This window comes from Malaclemys terrapin, chromosome 22 (genome assembly GCF_027887155.1).
Source record: "Malaclemys terrapin pileata isolate rMalTer1 chromosome 22, rMalTer1.hap1, whole genome shotgun sequence".
Classification (NCBI taxonomy): Eukaryota; Metazoa; Chordata; order Testudines; family Emydidae; genus Malaclemys; species Malaclemys terrapin.
Window position 1 is genome coordinate 17,453,572 of NC_071526.1, and position 25,266 is coordinate 17,478,837.

Consider the following 25,266-nt stretch of genomic DNA (forward strand, 5'->3'; position numbering starts at 1 on the left):
CTATGCCATGACATTGATTCATGGTATCCGAGACAGCAAATACTTAACCTTAGAAACAGAAGTTCAATTTTAGAAAGCTTAGCTACATCTAGTACACCATATAATCTTGTACCAGGAAGTTATCAAACCATAAATTATACATTATGTGATTTTTACTGCTATGCAGCAAACTGTTGCTGGAGGCTGTATGTTCTGCATTTCATGTAAGCTTGAAAGCATGTATATTCTCACTGTGCCTGTACATGTAAAATGAAATAAGACTGTAATTTTTAAGGATTGCTGCTGCTTTCTATGGTAACTTTTCCAAATCAGTACTTTCCACTGGTTATGCATAACGGCATTGCTCAGCAGTGACACATCTGTTGCAAAACAAACAATTGATGTCCTAGAATAAGAAATTGCACTGCGTGACATTTACTCCTTAGGAGGCTTCTGCTAATTTCATAGTTCCATTTTTCAAATGCAGTGTAATTGCTGGAAAAATCACTAGTGCTCTGTCTTTAGAAAATATATATCACAAAATAGGTGATTTTTTTTAGTAGAATCAGGAGTTAAATTAAAAAGAGGAGCAGACATTTTTTTAAGTGGGTGTGATCCCTAAATTGTACTGGTTTTGTTCAAGTGTGCTTTTTTTCATTCTGCATGAAACAATTGTTATATTCGTTGTGTAATGTAAAGTAACAAGTATTAGACAGTGTCCAGCAAACTCAGTTGACTAAATGTTTCTATCCTTGTAATTTCACGTACTGGGGGAATGGTGCTTCAGACTGGTTAACAAATACATAGATTGTTCTGTCCCAATGTTACATGAAGAGAATAAACATATTTAATGTCAATAAAATAGATTTATTCTGTCATTTCATATTTCATTGTTTTAGAATACACTTGGATGGGACCCCAATGTTGCTGTGTCCCTATCATAGGGAGTATCCCACACTGTTAATTCAGACAAAAAACAGTTTTGCTTTATAGCTTTTATAATCTGGAAGAGCTGCTGTTCTAGGATCTCTAGAATACTGACCAAGCAATTCCTCAGAGCACCATGTACATTCATAATGCAATTTTTTTGAGGCTCCTTGGTGCTGCTGCTTAAAAAAACTCTATATAATACTGTGTAACAGACTTGAAAAATATACTTAAGTTGCCCCCTTGCTTGCAGTAGGGTAAAACATTTTCTTACAAAATATCTGTAAATAAGTTTTCTACCATGCTGTGAACCAAATTTTTGACAGCTTGATGCCATTACACCTCTCTTAAAAGTTAGGTTAGTTACAACATGTTTGGAGTTTCATATGGGAAGAGTCAGTCTCTGAAAGTGAATAGAAACTAGGGTAAGCGGAGCTATATTTGACAAAGCTAGTGTCTCCTTGCAGTAGTCAAGTAATTAGAACCTTGTTTTCAAAGCAAATTTGGCATGAGTTAAAGTGGCCGTGTTGTCCAGGAAGGTTCCCTTTCAAGATGGTAGGGCAGGTGCAGTTATTTTAAACCACTGATATTCTGTGTACTGTACTCTGATTTCTCTCATTAATCTCCATTAAGTACCCAGCATTTTGCTTTTATTCTGATCTATAAAAGGGAATTGCAGTGTTCTGTTTTCTGTGAAAGCTCCCAGTGAAAATAAAAAGCAAAGTCTGCTTTAATGTTGCTAAATGGACAGGTTGTGTTGTGATTAAAAACATAAAATTATCTACAGAATAATAAAATTTAAAAACGGACTAATCTGGGATATGTTTGAAACTTCAACAGACTTGTATGGTTATCTTCTTGTAATAAATAATGTTGAGTATGTAGATACCATTTTCTGTCTTGAGCTTTCATACACCAGTAAGGCATTATCCGCAATACCCTTTTTCTTTTACTTTGGATTCACTGAAAAACTCAAACCATTTTTAAATTCCTCCTTTCTAGTTTGGCTTTTGAATTCTGTCGTTGCTAAGGTGCCTAATATTCTCCACCCCACACCTCCACTTGCCCAGGATTGCTTAAAATGGGTGACGTCCTAAGTGATGGTCCCCTGTATTTTGAACTTGCTCCCCGACAAGCTGAAGAGGACAAGAGGTGCAGGAGGAAGGAGAGACTGGCTCCCAGTCATGGTCAACAGCCTCCTGCTGAGCCCGAAAACATCTGCCCTCCTTGGAATAGAACTTGTGATTCAAGGATTGGCCTTGTCAGCCACCTGAGGACCCATAACTCCCATGGAAGATGATCATACTCGGTAACGAGTGATCGCCCATCATCATCAATATTCCCCACCCCGCCCCGCCCCCCCACGTGCACACGCTTCTGAATAATGTCACTTTTTTAGTAACGAGTGTTAAAAGTGTTCAGGCTTATGTTGATCCATGCAGTCTTTTTTGCTATGTCTGCACTGCAAGTGCTACAGTGGCACAGCTGCAGGACTGCAGCTATGCCACTATAGTGTAAATGCATCCTGTGTCGAGGGAAGGCATTTTTCTGTTGATGTTAATCCATCTCGTTGAGAGATGGTAGTTACGTCAGTGGAAGAATTCTTCCATTGACCTAGCTGCGTTGACAATGGGGGTTATGTTGACCTAACTATAGCACTCGGAGCGTGACATTTTTCACAGCCCTGTGCAACGGAGCTAGGTTGATCTAATTTTTAAGTGTAGACCAGGCCTTAATGAAGATGGTGGACTCTGAATGAAAGGTTATTTAATTATGTGAGCGCCCAGTACTACGGCGGAATGTGCGTGAGTGGTCCTTCCTGCTGACTTCATGGGATTCTGCCTGCATGGTTTCCATTGCAAGGTTGAGCCTTGACTTAAGAAGTAAAAACCTACTAGAAAAGTAAAATAATACTGAGACTTCATTTTCTGAAGTAACAAAACCAAAAGGTGCTTTCAGTGTTCTGTAAGATTTAAAGGTTTTTTGTACACTTGACAGAGAGAAGTAACATTGACGTAGTTAGCTATGCCTTTTGCATTTCAGACGAGTTTTGCTGTTACCTTATCAGAGTCGCAGAGTGACGCTGCTGGTAAATAACTTTTATGCAGTTGTCACACATAGCAGATATAATCCTTTTTTTTAATGAGTCTGGACTGTTCATTTAGAACAGCGACTTTAATTGGCTTTGTGTCATTAAATTTAACATCTGTCTAGGATACTGAAGTAAGACCGTATCATTTTCATCCTTCATTTTTTATTATTATTATTATTATAGATATTCAAGCTTGTCAAAAACTGTTCCCATAATGTTTTTCTTTAATCAAACTGGCAGATCTTACTCCTTGCACTGAGATGGAGTTGTGTAACTGAGGTCGACTTAGCCTCGTAATGTAGACCTACCCCTAGATATTTGATTGTCACTCTGAGTTTGATTCTCAAATGGCCATACAGTAGATATGACAGGTGCAAGTGATAAATGAACATTGGACTGTTGTTTCTTTTATTCAGGGAGTTAATGCATAGTATGAAAAATATCCCACTTGGGCACTAGAGTGGAAGGGGAAAGAGTGCCCCTTCTCATTCCTTTGCCAAATGTACATATTAAAAATGTAAAGACAGCAGGAAAGTCGTGATGCTACAATGTTGCTTTGGAGCAGTTTTCAGTAAGTTTGTAGTACCTGCATACAAGAGAACGTGCTAGGGACATGGTTTATTTTGGTTTTGCTTGTGTTAGATTATTCTAGTAGCTCATGTCTGGTGTAGATAGAGAGATGTCTGCCTTGTTTTTCAGTATTTGTGTTTCTCATGCAATTTGATCTACTCCAGTCACACTGGACATGGATTGATTATTATTAACTTGAAAAATAACATGCTATAAAACATACTTAATATGATAGTAGCTGGCTATTCTGTTTTATAATAACCTGATTCTTATTCCATGCCCCTAATTTGAGCTAATACCTTAAACTCCTACATCACCTTCCATTCCAGGATCCCAAAATACTATACAGATGCAAAGTACATCTCTGATTCCTGCCTCTCCTGCCACCTCCCTGGAAGGCACGCAAGTGTCACCACTTTTTACAGATGCTAACTTGAAGTACAGAGTGTAAGTGACTTGTCTAAGATCGGATGAAGAGTCAGTAACAGCACCAAAAATAGGGACCAGGAGTCTAATCAAGATCACACTTCTCCCTCTGCTAGTAGTCAGTTGTTGAATCCCAAAGCCTGTTGTTGCAGGTAGTTACCAAGTTGGCAAACTGAATGTTTTCAGAAGGCACTGAACAGCTGCATTTCCACTCATGTCAGCAGTATAGAACCCTGACTCCTTTTTGGAAAATATAGGTTGGGGAGTTGTGGCAACCAACAGTAAGTGATCTTCAAATGATAACGATGCAGCTTTGTGGCTGTGGGCAAGGGCTAGATGAGTTGAAGCAATATAAGTCGTTTAAGTCTGTAATTTGGACATTGGAAAGTTGCTGTTTTCAAAGAAAATGAAGTTTCAAATTATTACTCTGAAGTTTTGTTAATTCCCTGTTTAGGCAAGTGCCTGCCACTGCTTAATTATTCATAGTACATTTTGTACTTAAAAACAACTGTTTCTTTGGTTTTCTGTTTAGCATGCTATTGGAGTTCAGATTCGTAGAGTACAAATATGTTAAAGGAGAATGCATTTTATCTTTACTGAAAATGAAATGAAGGCTAGTTTAAGCAAATAAAGTAAAGTTTAACAGTTGTTGCTAAAACTGACTTATTTTCTGGCATTGAACTTATTAAATTATAATTAGGTTGTGAGCTGTTTGGGCAAGGAATTGCCTTTCTGTAGGCAGCATGTACTTCATTTTGGGTGCTTTCTATAGTATAAGCAAACTACACGTTTTTTTTTGTTATTTGCTAATGTAATAAAACAGAACTGCCCAGATTGGGAGCAGGTAAAAATTAATTTTTCTTTCCCCAACTAAACGCATCTTCCTACAGAAACTTTACAAAGCATTATTCGTTTTCCTGGTCTCTGAGAATGCTGAGCCCAATTGGTTCTATGTCATTTTGTGGCCATTTAAACATTAAAGTGTACATGTAAGCTAACTTTTTTTTTTTATTCCATTGATTACTAAATGTTCCTAGCTTTATGGTAGATGCTTTACAGACAAATATGAAGACAAATGAAGTGTTTCTTTTGGTAGAGACCAGTATGCTGTGCTTTTGCTTGGCAACATGTGGTGATCTGTGGTATGGAAGTTCTCTAGGATTCTTGAGTATCATCTAGCAGGCTAAGAGTGTTCTGCTCTGATAGCGTCTACAGAATTTGCCTGGATATGTAGGGATTCTTTTCTGTTTCAATCCTTTCACATGTGTTAAAGTAATAATTAAAGATACCTTGAAAGATATTCCAAAAAAGGAATTGGGAGGGGAGGGAATCCCGAGAGATAATGTAATAGAGGCCACGAGGAAAAAAAGAGGAAATGGTTCTAGAAAAACACACTGCATGTAAACTTTAGAAATGTTCTTGATTTGACCCATGTCTTGGCACATGAAAACGTTCTTAAAAATGGGCTGGAATGATCTATAATCTCAGCTTCAGTACCTCAGTCTTGAGTGCGTTACCTCTCTGCCTCACTTTCCCTATCTGTAAAATAGGGAAAAATAGAGCTTGCTTACTTCCTGGGTGTGTTGGATTAATGCTTATGATAAACTACCGTGAAGATAAAAAGCAGTATTAAATAATAAGAATTAAATTAATTAGAGCTTTTTAGTTGAAAGAAAAATATGTTTGGAATACATAAAAGATCAGTACAAAAAGATACTTATGAGATCAGTATGCTGGGGAATAAGCTATAAAAATAGAAAAGGGTTTTTATAGTAAAAAGAGAAAACTGATCTAACATGGATGAATTTTTCCTCTATTAAGATTATGAAAGGCAGCAAATTCTCACAGAGCTTATTTTTCGTAGAGCATAAGACAAATTTCCCTGTCTTCCATCAATCAGATCACAATAAAAATAATGGAATTATGTGTTTAAAAATCTCATGATTATGGGTTTCTCAGAGGATTGACAAAACATTGATAATAGCCTAGACCCAAAGGAAATCGTTGAGATTGTGCATTTAGTAAAGTAAGTGGAACTAGTGGTGAATAGAAGAACAGGAGTACTTGTGGCACCTTAGAGACTAACAAATTTATTAGAGCATAAGCTTTCGTGGACTACAGCCCACTTCTTCGGATGCATAGTGGTGAATAGTTGACTTAAAAAAAAAAGGGGGCGGGGGATAAAGGGGGTTTGTGAATTTGATATCAGTTGCATACTCAGAAAAAATGAGACACTTCCGCTATTGGTCCTTGTTGAAATTAGTCTGTAGGAATCTTTGATCTGATTTACTTGTGCAAATGGTCATCTTTGAAGAGCCATTTACATTTACTGTTTGTCCCATTTTTCTGAAAATTGCAACCCTTTATATGGAATTCTGTAATGAAACCTGAATACATGATTCACCCATTAAGCCTTGATGTATTCATATTTAAATAGATGAGTCTTCTACGGGAATGTTATGCTGACATGAATGTATAAAGTAAGGAACTATGTCTCTTGGCTTGTGGTTTCCTTTAATGTTAAGAGAATTACATGCTCCTGGTCCTCTGATCACTAACAAGAATAAAAGGAAAACCAGCATAGGTTAACAATGAAATGTGTTTTGAACTGGCATATACTGTGAAATAAATGCTCCTGGGGAAAGTGGTGGGTTTTTGTCTGGGGAGTTAACTTGTCAATCCGTAGTCATGGAAATGTAGAAATGTAATACAGCTTCAGGTAGTGCCTTTGGCAATCAGTCCCATGGTTTCCTTGGTGATAACACTGGTAATGATCCAGAAGGGGAAATATCAGACTCCCATGGTATGCCTGATTGGAGGTACAGGTTGCTGTAAAACACACAATTAATAATTTAGAGAACAATACAGAATAGCTGGCTATATGAGCAGGGTTAAGTAGCAAGTACAAAATACAGGTTCAAATTAAGAAGTTATGTCATGCAGGCATGGAAAATGAAACTGGTTGCGCTCCCACACTGTAATATGGTGTTAAAAGCCTACCCATCCTAATTTATATACTGTCTGTACTCTTCCAGGGGTGCACCTCAGAATTTGGGAAAATCTGATAGAAAAGTCTATCCTAACTTTGGGCTGTAGCAACTAAGTGCCAGCATTTCAGGAAATAGATGAATCTAAAGGTATGACAGTGACAACTGTTGTTGCCAATGAAAGGTCAAACATAGCAACTGTGTGGAATCCCTCCCCAGCCCTCACAGAAATTGTAAGAATAAAGATCAGAGGGGGTAGCCATGTTAGTCTGGATCTGTAAAAAGCAGCACAGGACTCTTGGTTGCTTTTTAAAGAATAAAGATGTGAACTTTGTCTATGTTCAGCTGTCTCCCGGTACTTCCTAGCCACATCCAAGAACAGAATTTAAGGACGAATAAACAAAAGAATCGGAAACAGGAAATAGCTTCCTGTAACTTTAGTAGCCTTAACTACTTTTGAGCCTAAACTGGGCCGCTTGCTATGCTGATTAACAATACTGGAAAGTTCATCCGCATTTAATGACTAAATGACAGCAGTGGTGCTAAACCTGAAACCACCAGCTACTTGTGAACTTAAATAAGATGGGCTGCTAAACAGTGTTATTTTTAGTTATACAGTCACACAGCACATGTTTGGTTTGGGCAGCTGGCAAACGATACCGAGGAGCCCTCTTTCAGCCTGCCAGGGACTTGGTGACATTCTCAGTCTGCAGTTGCTTTTTTATTTTTCTCTCAAAAATCTGTGATTCTCTGCTGGTCTGTTTTTAAGAAGTAAGCAAAAATGTGACTTCACCACTAGCTATCAGCTGAGTCGGTTTTTCTGAACAGGTGGTGCCAGTGGACATCCATTTCAGATCAGGCTGCAAATGAATAGTTCAGATCTGCATTTCCTCTTGTAGTGGAAGTTATACACACCAGGAGTTGCTTTAATGTGCATAGGTAAACGTAGACCGGAGCAGAAAAAAAGCCTTATCTGGAGGGTAATGCACAGAACTGGATGTCAGGAGATTTAGGTTTCATACTCAGCTCAACCACTGATTTGCTATGGGCCCTTGGGCAAGCCATTTCACCTCTGTGCTTCAGTTTATCCATAGTTAGAATTGGAATAACATCCTTACAGTGGAGTTAAGGTTTAATTTATTAGTAGATTGTAAAACATTGTAAGTGTCTTGTGTGGAAGGTACTATAAAATGCAATATTTGTTATTAATATTTCCTGGACAGATGACTGTCTTATTGAGTTTTTCTTGCTGCTTTGAACCTATTAGTCTTTACTCTAAATAAATTCATTAAAATGCATAGCTTATTATTGAAAAATCTCCATTGCTCTGTAACTGCTTAACAGACTTGGTCCCCAGACAAAATGTTCAACATGGGCCGTCACAACTTAATCTGTCTTGTTGCATTGATGCCAGCAAAAAAGCCTTTGGTAAAGAAAGTTTTTAGCAGATTTTCAATTTAGACTTAGGACTCAGTTCTAACTCTAGTTACACCCATTCAACTGAGGGCAGAATGGGGCCTTAATTAGGTGGGGAAGGGATGGATGCATCTGTGTCAGAGATGTCACTGGCACAAATGTTTTGTCTTCTAGTCAAAAGACCTTATATCATTGTGAAATAAATAGCTAATCTAAAATTTTGTCCCAAAATAATGCTTGTGCCTCTGAATTTTTTCCTCCCTTTATAGCCTTAATGTTGTTCCTTTGTATCTTGTAATGTGTCTTTATATTGGAAATAAGACTTAAATGTAAAGGGAATAAATCCCCAAGGCATTCTAAAGTTACAGGTACAATAATCGTTTGTGCCACTCCATGGATTAGTATGGCTGGGGTGCATCCTGCTTTTTCCCTTCCCAGGAGGTACACGTCCCCTTTACAGCACACCTGGGGAGATTTGAGAAGTGCAGAGTCAGGCTGGCTCTTTTCCCCATTTGTTAATGCTTAGTGCACAGTGTGTGTTTTATCTTTAAGGCTCTTTATAAACATTGCATTTGAAATCTCTATTAATTTGTATAGAATACTCTCTGCCTGCTTTGGTTTAAACCCAATATTAATTTTATTGTGTGGTGAAAATAGCAAGAGTCTGAAAGTGGCGCCCTGGATATAATTGCCACAGTTTCTTATGCCTGAAGCAGTGATCTATGTGTAGTGATGTTGGACAGCCACTCCTTGGGCTATAGGGTAGCAGCTGGGAGTGCCATAGGGACTGTTCCTGCTGAGGCACAAACCATGCTAGTTACAAGCATTTTCACACATTGTTGTAACCAGCTCAGTTTGGTGTTTCAGCGTGAACAAGGATTTTAGAAATCCCATACTTCACTGTGCTGGCCAGAACCATGCAGTAGACTTCTTCCTCAGCCCAAGCAAGATTGTAGCACAGTTTATGAGCACTCTGTTAATGCAGACCAAGTTACAATTCTGTTTGAAGACAAAATATGAACATTGGTCTAGAAAGGAAGGGTGTATCTACAGTAGGTGCCAGAATTCGGCTGTCCTTGCTTGCACTGTCTTGTGGGGGAAGTGTGGTAGAAGTGACTACTTGATCACTGACCGTTGTTAGCTTGGAGTTTGGGATTAGAAGGGAGAAAAAATAGTGACTGGATGAAGGTAAATGGATTGACTTTCCAAGTTCCTTTCTCAGAAGGTGACCAATTCCCAGGTTTAAGCTGATAATGATAAAACCCACAGTTTTGTGTATAAAACCTCTTGCCTTAAAATAAAACCTGGTCTATAGCTTAAATATACAGCTGCTTCAACACAGTTTCTTTTTTGTGCAGATTTGTTTCCTGATTTCATAATTGGAGAGGCTGAAACAGTGACAGGTTACTGTTGAGGTGTGGAAGGTGTGAGTGCGTGTTCCAGCAACCAGGTAAGTTTATTACAAAATTAAGACCTAACATCTCTAAGGAGGGAGTTGGGGGAGTGCCTCTCTTTGGGATTTGGACTATAACGTATAACAGTAGGGCTTTATAGTTTTAGCATTGCTGCCTCACAGTTTAAGCGCTGACTCTGTAAATGGAGTTTGTTTTGCTCACCAGCATTGTTGCTGTGCAAGCAAGGCAATATGTAATACCTTTGAACCTGTATGCTCTTAATCAGTCTAAAAAGAAAATTCTACAACTCCTCTAGTTCCTGGATTGGGAGTGTACTCTGCTGATTTTGTACTTCCCGGTCTTATTTGCTACTGCTTTACGAGGTATGAACCCATTCTGCAGAATGACCTTAAATGTCCCAGAAAGAACAGATACCTAAAATCTTTTTTTCATAAATGTTTTTTATGCTTGTTTAAGTACTTACAACCCATCAATATTTGTTGGGTTAGAGTCCATGTTTTCCCTTCCGAGGGCCTTATTTGGGCATTGTGTCATAAACTTGGGTCAGAGTAGCATGTAATATTTTTTCCCCTTATAGAACCATGGCAGTTATTGTGTTAATGCTTCATATCTTAACATTTACTTGAAGTGGTTGCTCTTTGAAAAGCAGAATACAAAACCCTATAAATTAGGTGAAAAGGATATTTGGAATAATTAGTTTAAAACTAATTGTGGCAACTAATGGGAGTGCATAGCAGTGATAACTTCTTGACAGTGGAAAATTCACTAGGTTACTGGAAACGTCCATAGATGAGGTCAGATTGAACCACATGGAGAATAAAAGCTGGGGAAAATCTTTTTTTTGTTTGTTTTTTTAATGCCAGAAATCTTTAAAATGGTATTAAACCACAGCAGGGCTTAATTAGTTTTGAAGTGTTTACTCCTACCAACAACTTGCTTTTCTTTTAGATTGAGAATCATGGAGAAAAACTAATTGCTGTTTGTTTAATTGTATTAAGCTGCTCTGCCATGAGCTATGAATTTTGTGAAAGAGCATCATGTTTGTGCCATTAAAATGATACCTCTTAGCAAGGAAAGGGATCCAAGATAGTTCAACCACAAACTCAAAAGTTAGGGGGAGATAGAATAGGTACAATGAGTGGGGATGTCTGAACCACAAGGCTTTTAAAGGATTCCGTGTAAAGTAGGATTTGCTTTTTGCACTGAAAAAATCTTCAGCTGTTTGAGTTCAGTCCCAAAGTTCAACACTTGTAAAATATTAACCTCCCTTACAGTGTGTACATATTGCAACACCAGTTCTCTGCCTTCTATGCCAACAAGTCCTGATTAGTAGCTCAACTGAAGCTCCCCCTTCCATTTTTTTTAGTTTGAATCTCATGGTGTCCTGCAAACAAAGGGTCTTATTTGTGAGCTGAGACACCAAAGGAAAGAAAATCCCTGATTAAATTACAAAATGTGAAACAGAGCCTCCAAACCTAAGGAAAATGTTCCTAATTAATGGGCACAAGGCATTTCAGACACACATCCAGTTTGACTTGTTCCAATGTCTTAATTGCTCAGAAAGGTTAATACTGTCAGCTGCACACAGTAAAAGCAGGTGGTTTTCAATACAGTGCAGCTTGTATATCAAAGGATAATTTTTTGACTAGTCATGATAAAAATTTGATAAGGGAGGGTATTGTTCTCTCTGTTTCTTACATAGGTGGAGGGACTGAGCAAGTACACGCTGGGAGTCAGGACCCCGTGTTCTGTTTTTGGATCTGACATTCACTGTCTGTTATAGCCTTAGGCAATTTCCATGACTTCTCTCTGCCTCCATCTTTAAAATGGGAATATTAACCCTTGTCCTCCATTGTAAAGCACTTTGAAATATATAGAAGTACTTAATAATAATGATGAAAGTAATACTAAAATAGAATGTTTAACATTTCCCAATTAGCTATTTTTTAGCGGATGACTACCCAAATTTTTGTTCTAGTTTTTAATAAAGTACAGAAAATAGCTACCTGTGCTCTGCAGAAAGCTGCCCACAGCTTTTCCTCTGCAGTAACCTTGAGACCTCATGTTCAAATCGCAGTAGGATTGACTCTGGCCTTCATCCTTCCATGATAGATTAACTGAGTTTCATTCACTTAACTATATGGTGGAGGGCAACACTGGGACAAGGCCCTTAGAAAACAAGTTTTGCTACCTCTTCTTCATGGGTGTTCAAGACCCTGTGGCATTTTTGTGAGTACAAGGCTTTATTTCATAGCTCTTGGCCAAAATTTGTCCCTATTTCACTCTTGTGTACCCTGCAGAGCTCTGCTTGTCTTCCTTCCATCTCTGAGGTAGCAGCATTTTAGTGGTGCTGTGCCAAATGTATATAGTTTTTAGTGCTTCAAGATCCTTTGTAATGTCAGTGAAAATACTACTAGACCTGCACACAGCACTGTGACCAGCTTATGTTTGCCTGCTCTCCAAATACATTTCTTGTGGAAGCAAAAACCCCCAGTGTACTCTTTTGGTTAATGTGTGAAATGAAGTTAAGCTTGATATGTGGAACTTTGCTGCTAGGATGGAGACAAAAGCAAGTGCGATGGTGTTTTACTACTTACCTGAGAAGCCAAATTCTGAGAGTCAACTCCAGTTCTGAGCACGAAGTGAAATTTCCATACTTCTGGAAAACTCTAACTTACTTTACCATATAAACCCTTAGCAGGAGAGAGCTTTGACAAGAAATTTTGTTCCAACAGCAGATTATTGTCATAGGAATTTCACAGTACAGAGAATTTCTGGATGCAGCTCACGATTTTCAAAAAAGATAATATTGCGTTACCTTTAGTTTAGCGGTACTCACAGCACCCAGTGAAAAGCAGGCTTTAGCTGATGTTTTTTTCATATTTTCTGCAGAATAGCAAGAGAACGTAAAGGTAAAATAACCTTGCCTAAATACAAGTTCATTTAAATGCATTTTACCCACATTTTGTGTGTATCCACACACTAATGCTTTGATATGGTAGCTGTACACATTTTGCTTTCAATTATTTGCAGAAGTGTCTTAATATGGAAATAGATGAATCAGATGCAGTAATTGAACTCAACAACTAAGCTTCATGTTAGTCCCTGGAAAGCCAGTGACTAAGTAAGGCTGGATTGATTATCCTGAACTCAGTGATGCAAAGACATATCTGAAATATTTCCTTCTAAGTGCTGCTGCTTGCAAGCATTTACACGGAACCCAAAAGGAATGGCTATTGTGGATACTGCAACTCCACCCTCACTTGGCCCCTGGGTAAGTCCATAAATATGTCCTTATTTTGTTTTCCATTTATGCAGGAAGTATCTAGTTCAAATTGTTTGCCTGACAGGAGAGAGAACAAGAATTCTTTTCAACAAGTCAAGCAAATAATCTTTTGACCAGATCCTTGGAACTTCTGCAGTTTAGACTGCAAAAAAAGACAAAGCAGTGCAATTCCTACATAGAATAACATTTTTACTTGAAGTTTTAAAAAAGATAGTTAAATGGCTTGTTTCTGGGGGGTTTCTTTATTTGTAATCTGTGGTAATTTAGAGGGGAGCACCTTTTCTGTGAAGTGTACCTTAAAATCAGGAAATCACAGCAGTTTTGTTAATTTAACAATGCTGTCTATTTTTTAGCAAGATTACTTGATTTTAAAATTATGCTATTGGAAATGCATCATCTCTCATTTAGGAACTTCTCATTTTTCCTGTGCTACTAGCTGAAAGAGAGAACACCTTTCATCAGCACTGCAGAGTGCAGGAGGCACTGCCAGAACTTGACCATGTTGCATTTTTGTTTGAGCCTTGGCCTTCTAGTGTGGAATTTCTCAGCCATCTTTATCAGAATGTTTGTATTTAATAAAATACAGCATCAGCGTTTCACCTTTAAAACCATGACTTGGTAACCATCACAAGAAAAAACTGACTTCATTCCTTATTCAGGTGACAGAGCAATCAAAGGCTTCTAGTAGCCTGTATAATCTCTTAGTTTCTGCAGTTAAGGTGGAGACCAAATGGATAGATGTGACAGGGAATCTGCGTTGAATCTGCTTGATTGATAAGGGTTCTTGGCTTGTGGATAAAAGAACTCTGGTTTCAGATGTTTAACACCCTTAACTTTTCTACAGAATATTTAGCCAAAATTACTAAAAATTCCTAACTCTTTTCAGACACGTTTTTACACTTGAGAAGTATAGTTAACTTGGAGTGAGCACATTTTATTGATGTCTAACAACTGTAGATGCTGTAGAAATATGCAAACTACAAGATGGTCAAATTTGTCAACAAGTACACGATGTAGTCTAAGAAATGTTCTCCTTTGAAGCATTGAGGATCCAGCGGCTGTGGCCCATCTTGATCAGAGGCTAGATGCCATCAAGGAGAGGAATATGTTGGCGGTAGCAACTAGTTCTTTGGAGTGCTTCCTTTCTCCACCAGTAAGCCAAGATCCCTGTACCAAACATCTTCCTATAATAATCAGCAATGATCATCAGAAATGATTACGTAATCAGAAATGAAATGTCAAAAAGTTCATGATATATAATTTTATTTTAATAAAGATTTGTTTTAAGATTTCCACAGTGTGGCAGTATTTTAACTCATTCATATTTTAACTGGGCTGTGGATTATTGAAGCTGCCCAGCATGTTGATGTAGAGCCTCTGCTCCTATTTGTTCTCTCCTATTGAAAGAGTTACAATCCATCAGTAGAACTGCCTTAAAGTTTGACTCTGAAAGATAGCTTTAGACTGTATCCTGTTCCTAGATATCAGACTCACTAAACCAGGGCTTCTCAGACTGGGGGTCGGGACCCTTCAGGGAGTCGCAAGGTCATTACATGGGGGGTCGTGAGCTGTCAACCTCCACCCCAAACCCTGCTTGCCTCCAGCATTTATAATGGTGTTGAAAATATTTAAAAGTGTGTTTAATTTATTAGGAGGTTGCACTCAGAGGCTTGCGATGTGAAAAGGGTCACCAGTAAAAAAGTTTGAGACCCACTGCACTAAACCATCATTTGGGAAGATTCTTTCAACACTTAACAGCTTTAACACAAGGTTGCAATCCGGTTTCCAGACAAAACCAGCAGCTTTGGTTGAAAATTGGCTGTCAAACTGTCTCCCTCTGTATGAAAACAGTTCCGTGCACACACAAGTCATTCCGGCCTTGCTCTCTGCAACAGATCAGGCAGGATCAACAAAGCTTTTTTCTGCTGCCAGACGAGACCTACTTTGCAATGGAGGAAAATAATCCTGGCCCTTTAAATGTGGAAGGGGGTGGAGGTTGAAGTGTCGTCAGGCCTGAAAGCAGGAAGGAAATGTGACCTCTCGCAGACTCATTGCTAAAGAGGAGCCTCCATAGCTCTCTGTGCAACGTGCAACAGGCTTCTGCTGCACTTCCCAGGCGCAGGGCCACGCACGTTTTCATTTTCTACCCACTTCCAGATCTGCTCTCCTCTATCAGCCGTGTCAGGCATTGTGCCTAGGTTTCCTTTACGTGGATTCCCCCCATCCAATCAAGAAGTCCAAACAATAAGGTAAGTGTGCAGCCAGGGACACTTTCCTAGTTAATCCGTCACTTCCATTTACAGGTAACTCTTTCCATTAGAACCAGAGTAATCTTCAGGAGTCTTGTGTCACGGTAAATAAATTCCTTCGAAACGTTGCCTCCGTCAAGCATCTGAGAATTTATTTCAAGTTTCTACAAGGAATGGAGAGAGGGAACTATTTATATTCTTAGGATTTTTGTACTATAAAGTTCAGAGGCAATCTTGGTAAATAAATCATTTAACTCCTTTAGGACAGAACTCTAGGTTGAGCTGTTCCAAGCTTACAAATGCAATGTTACCATGGTGAGGTGAGAGGAGTCTGCCTTGCTCTTCTGTTTTAACCCTTTGAGTCCAGAGGCTGTTTTAAAAGAGCTATATCTAGGAGCCAGCTCACTTGCTAGGAATGAGTTCTGTTTTCTATTTTTATTGCTTGCAGTTACATTGACGGTCAAAGAAGCAACCAAAACAGCTTTACAGGGGGGAGAGTTTCTGGCACTTAAACCAAACAGAAGAATGACTAACTAGTAAATGTTGTAGACCAAAGTAGACTCATGGTGACAACAAAAAAAATCCCCTAAAAATATTTAGTTTGCTGAAACAAACAATATTCAGCTTTTTTTAAGATCCTGTTTTGTGATCACCTCAGGCCACTTTATGATCTTCTGCATGAAAGAGAAGCATAAATTTAAAATCTCCAAACAGTTGAAAGTGTAGCATCTTCCTATTCTAAGTATGGTCGTGTTCCTATAGCTAATCCTGGGATGAGGGAGGGGTAGTGTTTTCTCCAGGTGGTCAGTAGTAGTCTGAGGAGGTGATAGTGTTTTCAGACCCTCTAAAACCTGGTTTTGTGCTGGGTAAAAAGTAGTCTCTTTGTTATCAGGACTTCATTAAGGCTGGCTCCCCTCCCTAGTGTGTGAGTCTAGTATGTTGTAGATTGGGGTAGTCAATTATTTTTTGTCAAGATCCAAATTTCTTGATCAAGGTATAGTTAAGGTTCAGACTCCCATAAGTAGGGTAACCTCTTTGGAGAACTCAGGGCTTGTCTGCGCTTGAAATGCTACAGTAGCATAGCTGCAACTGCTTCAGTGTTGGTACTACCTACGCCAATGGGAGGGCTTTTCCCGTCAACATAGGTACTCCACTTCCCCAAGAGGCAGTGGCTAGGTCAGAGGAAAAATTCTTCTGCCAGTCTATCGCTCTATACATGAGGAGTTAGGTTGGTTTAACTTAGCCACTTGGGTACGGATTTTTCACGTCCCTGAGAGATAGGTGGGTCAACCGAACTTTTTAGTGCAGACCAGGCCATAGCTTCATGTTAGTTTTGTTATATGAAAACCACTAAAGACTTAATTGTTCAAGGTGCAACTTGGACCACCTTTTGTGCCCTTTTATATCTTTTTAAGCCCTGTGGCTTCTGAATTCCTTCCATTATCATATTTTACTTACATCCTTCGTTTCCACTGTACTTTGAGTTTGGCAATTTAACCTTTGGTCCACATTTGGCTAATGGCCATTTGAAAAGCTGCCAATGTCTCAACATAATTATTTTATAAAGATTGTTTTCTTTTAATTTTTATGTAAAAACTGTCCTTTCACAAGTGTTCTCTCATTGAAAAGTGGCTATCATTTGGGGCTTTCCTACTTTGCTGATCATGCTTCTCATCTGTGATCTGTTACTGCTTATTTTTCCGCATCCAGAGCAGAAAACACATATTTCCATGTGCTTTACAGTATGGAATATTTTAACTATTGTTAATAGATTTGCCGTTACCAGTTTTTCTTGGAAGGGGAGGCAGAGCATGTGTCATTTTTAAAATGAAAAAACTAAAGTAACTTCTCTCTTGGTAACTTCATCTGTTATTCTTGGGCATAACCCCACTTTGTATAGTGCTGATTCTGTTACTGCCATCCTGCTGTTCCTGAAAAAGGTGTTGGTGATAGTGGTTGATGGAGTATCCCACACACTTTGGACTCAGAGAGAGCAACTGGAAATGAAAACATTTCAAGTCAATCCACTGGAATTCACTTAAAGTGGACACAAGCAGCAGATACAATTATTTAGCTTATATAAATAGCAGGTAAAGAAAGAATAGGCTTTTAGCTGTGTAGCACCTTTTTTTCTTTCTGGTCTCATACAGCAAGTTTTACTATTTTAACCAGATCCACAAAAAGATTACTGAACCTTGTGTTAACTTGACCAGTTTTCCATATTCAGTTAACATTACTCTTAGCTTTAAACCATTTCCCTGTTTCCCTCTGCCCAGAAGTAATATTGTAGTGCACACATTTCAGGTGTGTTACTGAGGAGCCCAGTTTATAAATCAGTTTCTGATGCACAAAAGTTTTAAATGCACTGTTTTATGTCATGATAACATCTTTTCTCACAATTTTTAGGGATTTAGATGGTAGTTTTTAAGCATCTTAATTTCTTGTACTACAAGGGCAACTTGTGATATCACACATTAAAAATATATATATAGTCGTATCTCACATGTTACTTGCTGCAATAAACTCCACTGCAATATACATTCTTCTCCCCGTGGTATAATGAAAAATAATTAAGACTGAAAGAATTATGACTAAATATTTGTTTTGCAAACACCCAATTGAATAATCAGTTTGAAAAAAATACTCTCCATGCTTGTTTTCTGATTGGAAAAATGTAGCGCCATTGAATTATAAAAATAAACAGATCATAACTTGTTAGTCCTTCCAGGAAGAGGCGATTGCCTAATAACATCGGTCTGCATATGCTGTAAAGTCCCGGTATTATTGTCCTTTGCTACTCTAGGGCAAAAAGAAAGAACTCAGGGACATCCCAAAGCTGCTATTCATCTTGGTTCAATTTGCCCAAGAAGAGCAGATTTTTCAGGGAGTCTCAAGATTATAAACAGATTCTTTCACCTGGGCTTTGTTTTTGTATTGCGAGATTTCAAAGCAAAAGTAGGTTCCAAGACACAAAAGCAGATTCTGCAAATTGTGAATTTTTCTTGCAGCAGCTCTAATGAATGTTTAACTGACTGCTAACGAGAGATGGGAAGGAGATTTAATTATTTGGATATTTTTGTAGAAGGCTCAGTTCTTGCATGCTTAGGGGCATGTAATGGTTGTCCTTTCGTTAATAGCTTTTTGGTATTTATTTTTTTAGCCCTGGCAAAATACTTTTCAGTCTAGTTTTATGTTCGTTTATAGCATGAGTAAAATCTGTTTTCATAACATAAATTTTTAACAGAACATCTTTAAAGCTGCATTAACATCTGCTATAAGACACATAACCTAAGAGGTTTTTCTTTCAGAATTTTAGTTTCAGGGTTAAGAACCTCTGATTTCTTTTTTCCTCACCACTCCTATTCATTTTAATATTTTCTGCATAAACACCATGTCTGAAAGAGCCCTTGGATTGTACATCAGTGTGCTGTTGGTTATATTTTAAACTGAAACCAAGTACTGATTAGTAAGTATTTGGTATTAACAACCGTATTTAAGTACCATGCAGTAATAGTCTACTTCTACGGTGTTGCTTGTCTTGTTCTAAGGATATGTTGATAAATTGCTCATACTCAGTTGCATCAAACATTGCTAGTTCAGATGATTATGGAGAAAATTACTGAAAATAAATGTGCATGTGAAACTTACTAAAAAAAAAAAAAAGTTAAACAGACCAAGGAATAAGGATTTATAAAACTTTTCAGATGGCTTTCCGCAATGAAACCCTATTACTGAATACTATGAGCACTGGCAACATATTACAGTAGAGCGGTGTAACTGAGAGATTGACTCCTTAATTGGAAATACATCCGTTAATGCGTAAGATGAATATTTGGTGACCTTAAGAGGCAGGTATTTGATTGAATTTTTTTAGGAAATATTCTGGATGGCAGCTATAATTTTAATGAGTCAACATAATCTAGTTGCGTAGTGCTGTGATTTTCACTGTCTTCCAAAACACAGATTTTCGTGTCCCAAATTCATGAGGGTTTAGAGCTAGGTTTTGTATGTGACTGATGTATGGGGAGTTGGGTAATTTAAAACTGAATATTAAATAATCTGGCAGTTTTATTTTTTCTAGTTGGTTAATGTTTTAACATGATTTGTGGGACAAAAATTTCTTCAAGTGTAAACACATATGTAACTTAGTGGTGACAGCTGAATAAATACATTTGCAGAAGAGACTGCATGCATACATTTTAAGTAATACAATTATCCATTGTAATTAAGGATTGGCATATTATGCTCTCATATTTTATAGCTAAAGCAATTAATGGAGCATGGTAGGGAGCTTTTCCTCTGACAAGATCAGGTTACGCTACCATTATTTCCATATGTTTTTACCATAAATGAAGTAAGCAAGTGATGCCAGCCTGTCCTGAGATCCAACTTGAATATTGATGGGCCAACACAGATTTTAGAAAAAGATCATATTAAAATTTAACTGGTAACACTTATAAAGAAATTCCAAGTGATTATATTACTTTTTATTTTGAAATTATGGAGACAGCTGCCACTGTCCATGAGAGGTTTTGCTTGAGGAAATTGATTCTATAATCTGTTCCTTGTATCTCTTAAGAGGCATATTTACTTTACCAATATTTTCCTTCCCTGTATCCCAAGCAGTCGAACTGTAAATATTCTGGTATGTATATTTCTAGATGTGCCAGATGAAGAATCTGGATTTAAGTCTGCATCTGTCACTTTCCAAAATGGACAGAAAAGCGTAGTGTTTAAAGCTGACCTCTGTTTGAAATGGACATGTCAGGAAAGGCAAAACTACTTTTTCAAAATGCAAACTCTTTCTAGTTGTAACTGTAGTGTTTTGTACCCCTGCTGTTACTCTAGACAAATGAAGATGCAATGTAAAGAATGTTTTAAAGGTCAGCATTAAGCACTTGCAACACATTTTGCAAACATTGAGCCATTTTTTGCCCTGGAATATGCACATGCATTTCCCATTGAACTAGAGGGTCTGAATTGCAGATATCAGAAGATAGAATTTGGCACTAATATTTACAACAGTCCATTGAATTATGTAATCTCCCTGAGGCAGAGCAAATTAGGAGAACAGATCAGGTAGTCACAAAAAGAATCTAAGATAACATGAGAAGTCAAGAAATCTGGATTTAGGGGTTGATCTAGGAAATCTTTCTGTTGACTTCATGGGCTTTCCATCACACTTTTAGTCTCTTGTTCTAACCATTAGACTGGACATGGCTGCTCCTTGTGCTGGAGACGAGGGGTTTCCTTTTTCCTGCCCTTTTCATATTCTTAAAATGTCTTGTGTCTATCATCTGTCCCCAAAAGATACAGTACTCCATGTTAGTAAAACTGAAACACAAACCCACAGTCATTTTTCTAGTTATAATTTCAGTTGTCTATCTTGCTGTGGCAACTTATTAGATACATTGGATGATCCAAACAAAGTTTGCATCAGGAAAATGTTAATATATGGAATTAAGTATAAATTTTTTCCTTGCATCATTTCAGTATACAATACTGAGAGATGCTGCACATATCTCTCCTTTTTGCAAACACTGGATCATTCTCCAAAACTTACATAACAGACCTTGCCCTTATTAAGGGAGAAAAGTAATTGCAACTTGCTCAGCATTCTACTGGGCTGTGTTTGAAATTCACCAGTATGCATAAATTCTGTGAATGATCTGCAGGGCTTTTCCATTCCTTAGTTTAAACAATATTTATCCTGTCTTCTAAACGCCAAATGCCCTCAGATGCTTTTGATACACAAAGTTCTTCGAGTGTTTGCTCATGTTGATTACATTCTAGGTGTGCGCACGCCCATGTGTGTGATCATCGGAGATTCTTGCCTTAGCAGTATCTGTAGGGTCAGATGTGGCGCCTTCTTGAGTGCCATGCTCATGTGTCGGTATATTAAGCATCGCCAGCCCTTTCTTCTTATCGCCCATGGTGGTTAGTCGGCGCACCTTTTCCTTGCCTACCAAGAGTTACTGGTTTTCGTCTCTTCTAACTTCAAGCCTTAGGGGCCTTATAAATAGTTTGTTTATAGTAGTTAGTGTTAAGTAATTGTTCAGTGTAGTTAGAAGTTGAGTCCCAACTGGGACCTTGCCACAGGCGAGTCCCAGTTGGTTTAAGCCCTGTTCAGATTTCAACCGGCCTATGCCTAATGCTTCGGTGTGTAGCACACTCCCGGCACCACTCTCTGTCACCGGTGCCCAAAAAGAAGGCCAAGAAGCATGGCTCCCCAGCACTGGGCAAGAAAGGCCATGGGGTGTCGGGCAAAGGACCCAGTTCGGTCTGCCTGCCCGCACCGGAGCCACATGAACGTGCCTCCCCAATCGGGGCCCCTCACCCCCCAAGGGATCCACCACCTACTCCCAGGAGTGGTAGGGGACTCAGACTTGTGGCTGGGCTGATGCCTCCCAGGCTCTCCCAGTGCCTAAAGAGCAGAGGCCTCTACCGGCACTGTGTGTACTGCAGGAAGCGGCAAAGGGTCCCTACAAGGGCAAGCCAGCCGTCAGGACCCCCAGAGGGCAGTTGAGCACTGCCGATCCACAAAGCCAAAGCAACACTCTCTGACTCCGCACTGCAGATCTCCGGCTTCGTAGTCCAGGTCCACTGTGGCTCGCCCAAGATCACTGGCAGTCTTGGTTGATTGCAGTCTCCGCCCTCTCGACGTGGGTTACCTAAGTGGAGACACCAGTCACCATATTATCAGCAGCGTTCTCGGTGTGGATCCCTGTTCCCTGCACTGTGGGCATGATCTCAGTCGCGGTACTGGTCCCCCCAGCCCTGGTCCTCCTATTCGAAGTGCCGGTGTCCAGCGGCGATGGTTACCTGACAGATGCTGGCATCGATGGCCCCACCGTGGTCACCAGAAGGGAATTCCTCTGGCACGGAGAGGGAGTTCAGCCCCTCGCCAAGGCATCGCCGGTGCAATTGGCAACCTGAGGCTGCATTGACCTCTGCAATGCTGCCTTGGCAACACAGCCAGTGGCCCTATTGGAGTGTGTGGGGCATGCCTGTGATGCCAATGCCCCGTTCTCACCAATCGTCGGTCACCGCCTTGGAGCAACAGTTGACAGCACCAGCGGCACCGGCCTCAGCCCGCGAAGTGCACTCAGAGGTCGGGATAGAAGAGCGAGTGCCCACCCCAAAACCCCCTTGCCCTGCAGGTACTGTTGCCCAGGGCCCTCACCCAGTGGTACAGCCATCATGCTCATCCCTAGATGAGGCGGTGACGGGGCCCTCAAGTGCCAGCCCACCAGACGATTTTAAAGCCCACCAGGCGTTGCTTTGACAGATGGCCGAAAACTTTGGCCTAGAGGTACAGGAGATGGCTGAGCAGACGGATACCCTGTTCAGTGTGCTCTCGGCATGTACCCCTGCCCGTGTTCTGCTACCAGTGGACGGTGGGGTCTTGAAAATTGCCAAGGACCTCTGGCAAATCCTGTCGTCTATCCCTCCCACCTCCAAGAGAGCTGAGAAAAAGTACTTTGGCCCAGCCCAGGGGTTCAAGTACTTGCATACCCTCCAGCCTCCAGGCTCGCTGATCATCTCTGCGGCCAACAAAAAGGACAAGCAGGGGCCCACCTGTTCAGCCCGCAAAAATAAAGAGGCTGAACCTTTTGGGGAGGAAAATTTATTCAACAGCCAACCTTCAGTTTCAGGTGGTGAACCACCAGGCCCTCTTGGGCAGATTATGGGACTCCCTCCATAAGTTCAAGGAGTCCCTGCCCCAGGACTTGGCCCAGGAGTTTGGCCCCCTGGTGGAGGAGGGTATTGCAGCAGCAAGGTGCTTCCTTCAAATGGGGTGGGACGCAGCTGACTTGGCAGCTAGGGTGGTCGCATCGACAGTGGCCATGAGGCACAGCTCCTGGCTTCAGACCGTTGGCCTATCCCAAGAAATGCAGGCCTCAAGCCAAAATCTTCCATTTGATGGGAGTGGTCTCTTCGTGGAGCAGATTGATGCATGGCTCCATGGCCTAAAGGACACTCTGGTCACTCTTCCCTCCCTCGGTCTGCATATGCCGCAATCGGCGAGGAAGCAGTTCTGGCCACCAAGGCCTTGGCAGCCTCGACAGGGGTCTGCAAGAAGGGATAGAGACACGAGCTTTAGTCGTTGTCGCCCTTCCTTTACCCGCGCAGCCTGGCCTGGCAAAACATCCTGAGGGCCAGAAGCACTCATTTTGAATGTGCTCTTGAGAGCAATGCCCCAGTCTAGTCCCCAGATCCACCTTGTTTTTTCCTTGATAGTCTTCATCCCTACCATTCGGCCTGGTGGCGGGTCACCTCGGACCACTGGGTGCTAGAGACAGTATCTCAGGGCTATGCCCTGCAATTCTCGGGCCTCCCCTCCCCTCCACCCCCCCTTCCCCGTCCTCTTCAGGGACCCTTCTCATGAGCAACTCCTCATTCAAGAAGTCAAGAACCTCCTGCACCTGGGGCGGTGGAGGAGGTCCCTCGGGACATGAAAGAAAAGGGGTTTATTTCCACTCCTTCCTAATCCCGAAAGCAAAGGGGGGCCTCAGACCCATTCTGGTCCTGCGACACCTCAACAAGTATCTCAAGAAGTTGAAGTTTTGCATGGTCTCCCTGGCCTCTATCAGCCCCTCTCTGGATCGTGGAGACTGGTACGCCGCCCTCAACTTGAAGGACACTTATTTCCATATTCCAAGGTCACAGATGTTTCCTCCATTTCATAGTGAGGGGGGGGACACCATTTTCAATTCACAGCGCTGCCCTTTGGCTTCTCATCGGTCCCCAGGGTGTTCACAAAATATATGGCACCAGCGGCCACTTACCTGAAACGTCGAGGGGTTCTGGTCTTCCTGTATCTTGGTGATTGGCTCATCCAGGGCAGATCTTGGGAACAAGTGCAGAGGAGCCTTGATCTGGTGCGTTCCACCTGCCACGACCCGGGCCTATTGATAAACGAGAAAAAATCTACCTTAAGGCCGGTCCAATTAATAGAGTTCTTGGGGCTGTTCTCAATTCCACGTGAGCCAGAGCCTTCCTTCCAGAGGCACATTTTCAGGCCATGTCGGACCTGATCTCCCATGTGAAGAACCACCCGCTCACCACGGCTCACACGTGGCTGCGGTTGTTGGGCTATATGGCCACATGTACATACATGGGCAATCATGCCCGGCTCCAACTCCGGCCTCTGCAAGTGTGGCTGGCATCAGTCTACATCCTCAACAGGCACAACCTAGACTTTGTAGTCAGGATGCTGGATCACATCTAGTCGTCCCTGGTTTGGTGGTTGGACCTCAGGTTGGTGTTGGAGGAGTTCCCTTTGCGGCCCCAGCCCCGTTGCTGACCCTGGTCTCTGATGTTTCTGACCTGGGATGGGGAGCCCACCTGGGCAAGCTCAGCGTGCAAGGCCGTCGGCTGCGGGACGATTGGGCCCTCCATATCAACGTTAGGGAGCTCCAAGTGGTTCGCCTAGCCTCCCAGGCTTTCTTGTCCCACCTGAGGGGCAAGGTGGTGCAGTTCCTGATAGACAATACTGCCCTCATGTATTACATCAACAGGCAGGGCAGAGCCAGATTGTGGGCCCTTTACCAAGAAGCTCTAGTTGCCATAAATTTGTGCTTGAGTAGGCAAGAAATAATGTTTTTTTAAAAAAAAAAAAAAAGGGGGGGGGGCAGAATATCTATTATACAATAAGCTTTAGGTTATGTATCCTAAAGAAGCAAAGAGAACAATTTGTGTGTGTGTAGGCAGGTCACCTTTTATGGAAGCAGTGCAGGCTTAATGGTAGAGGATTTTGTAACAGCTCGGGGAATGCGGACTACAACCTGATAGCAAAAACCCCACGATTCACATTAACCAGTGGATCAAACAGACCTGCTTATGGCATTTTGAAGAAGTGAGTACACCTCTACCTCGATATAATGCTGTCCTCGGGAGCCAAAAAATCTTACTGTGT

General features: G+C 40.7%; 1 protein-coding gene across 6 annotated transcripts in view; it reads left to right on the forward strand.

Moving 5' to 3' along the window:
• THRAP3 (thyroid hormone receptor associated protein 3) overlaps positions 1–25,266 on the forward strand; it is a 67,489-nt gene that overhangs the window by 17,700 nt on the left and 24,523 nt on the right. For 3 of the 6 annotated variants that reach the window (XM_054011886.1, XM_054011890.1, XM_054011888.1), the window contains one exon: positions 9,756–9,847. The gene's annotated coding sequence lies outside the window, so the exon portion shown is untranslated. Of the gene's footprint in view, positions 1–4,182; positions 4,276–9,755; positions 9,848–12,845; positions 13,087–15,166; positions 15,348–25,266 lie in introns of those variants that run through there. The other 3 variants (XM_054011887.1, XM_054011889.1, XM_054011891.1) reach the window with 3 other exon arrangements.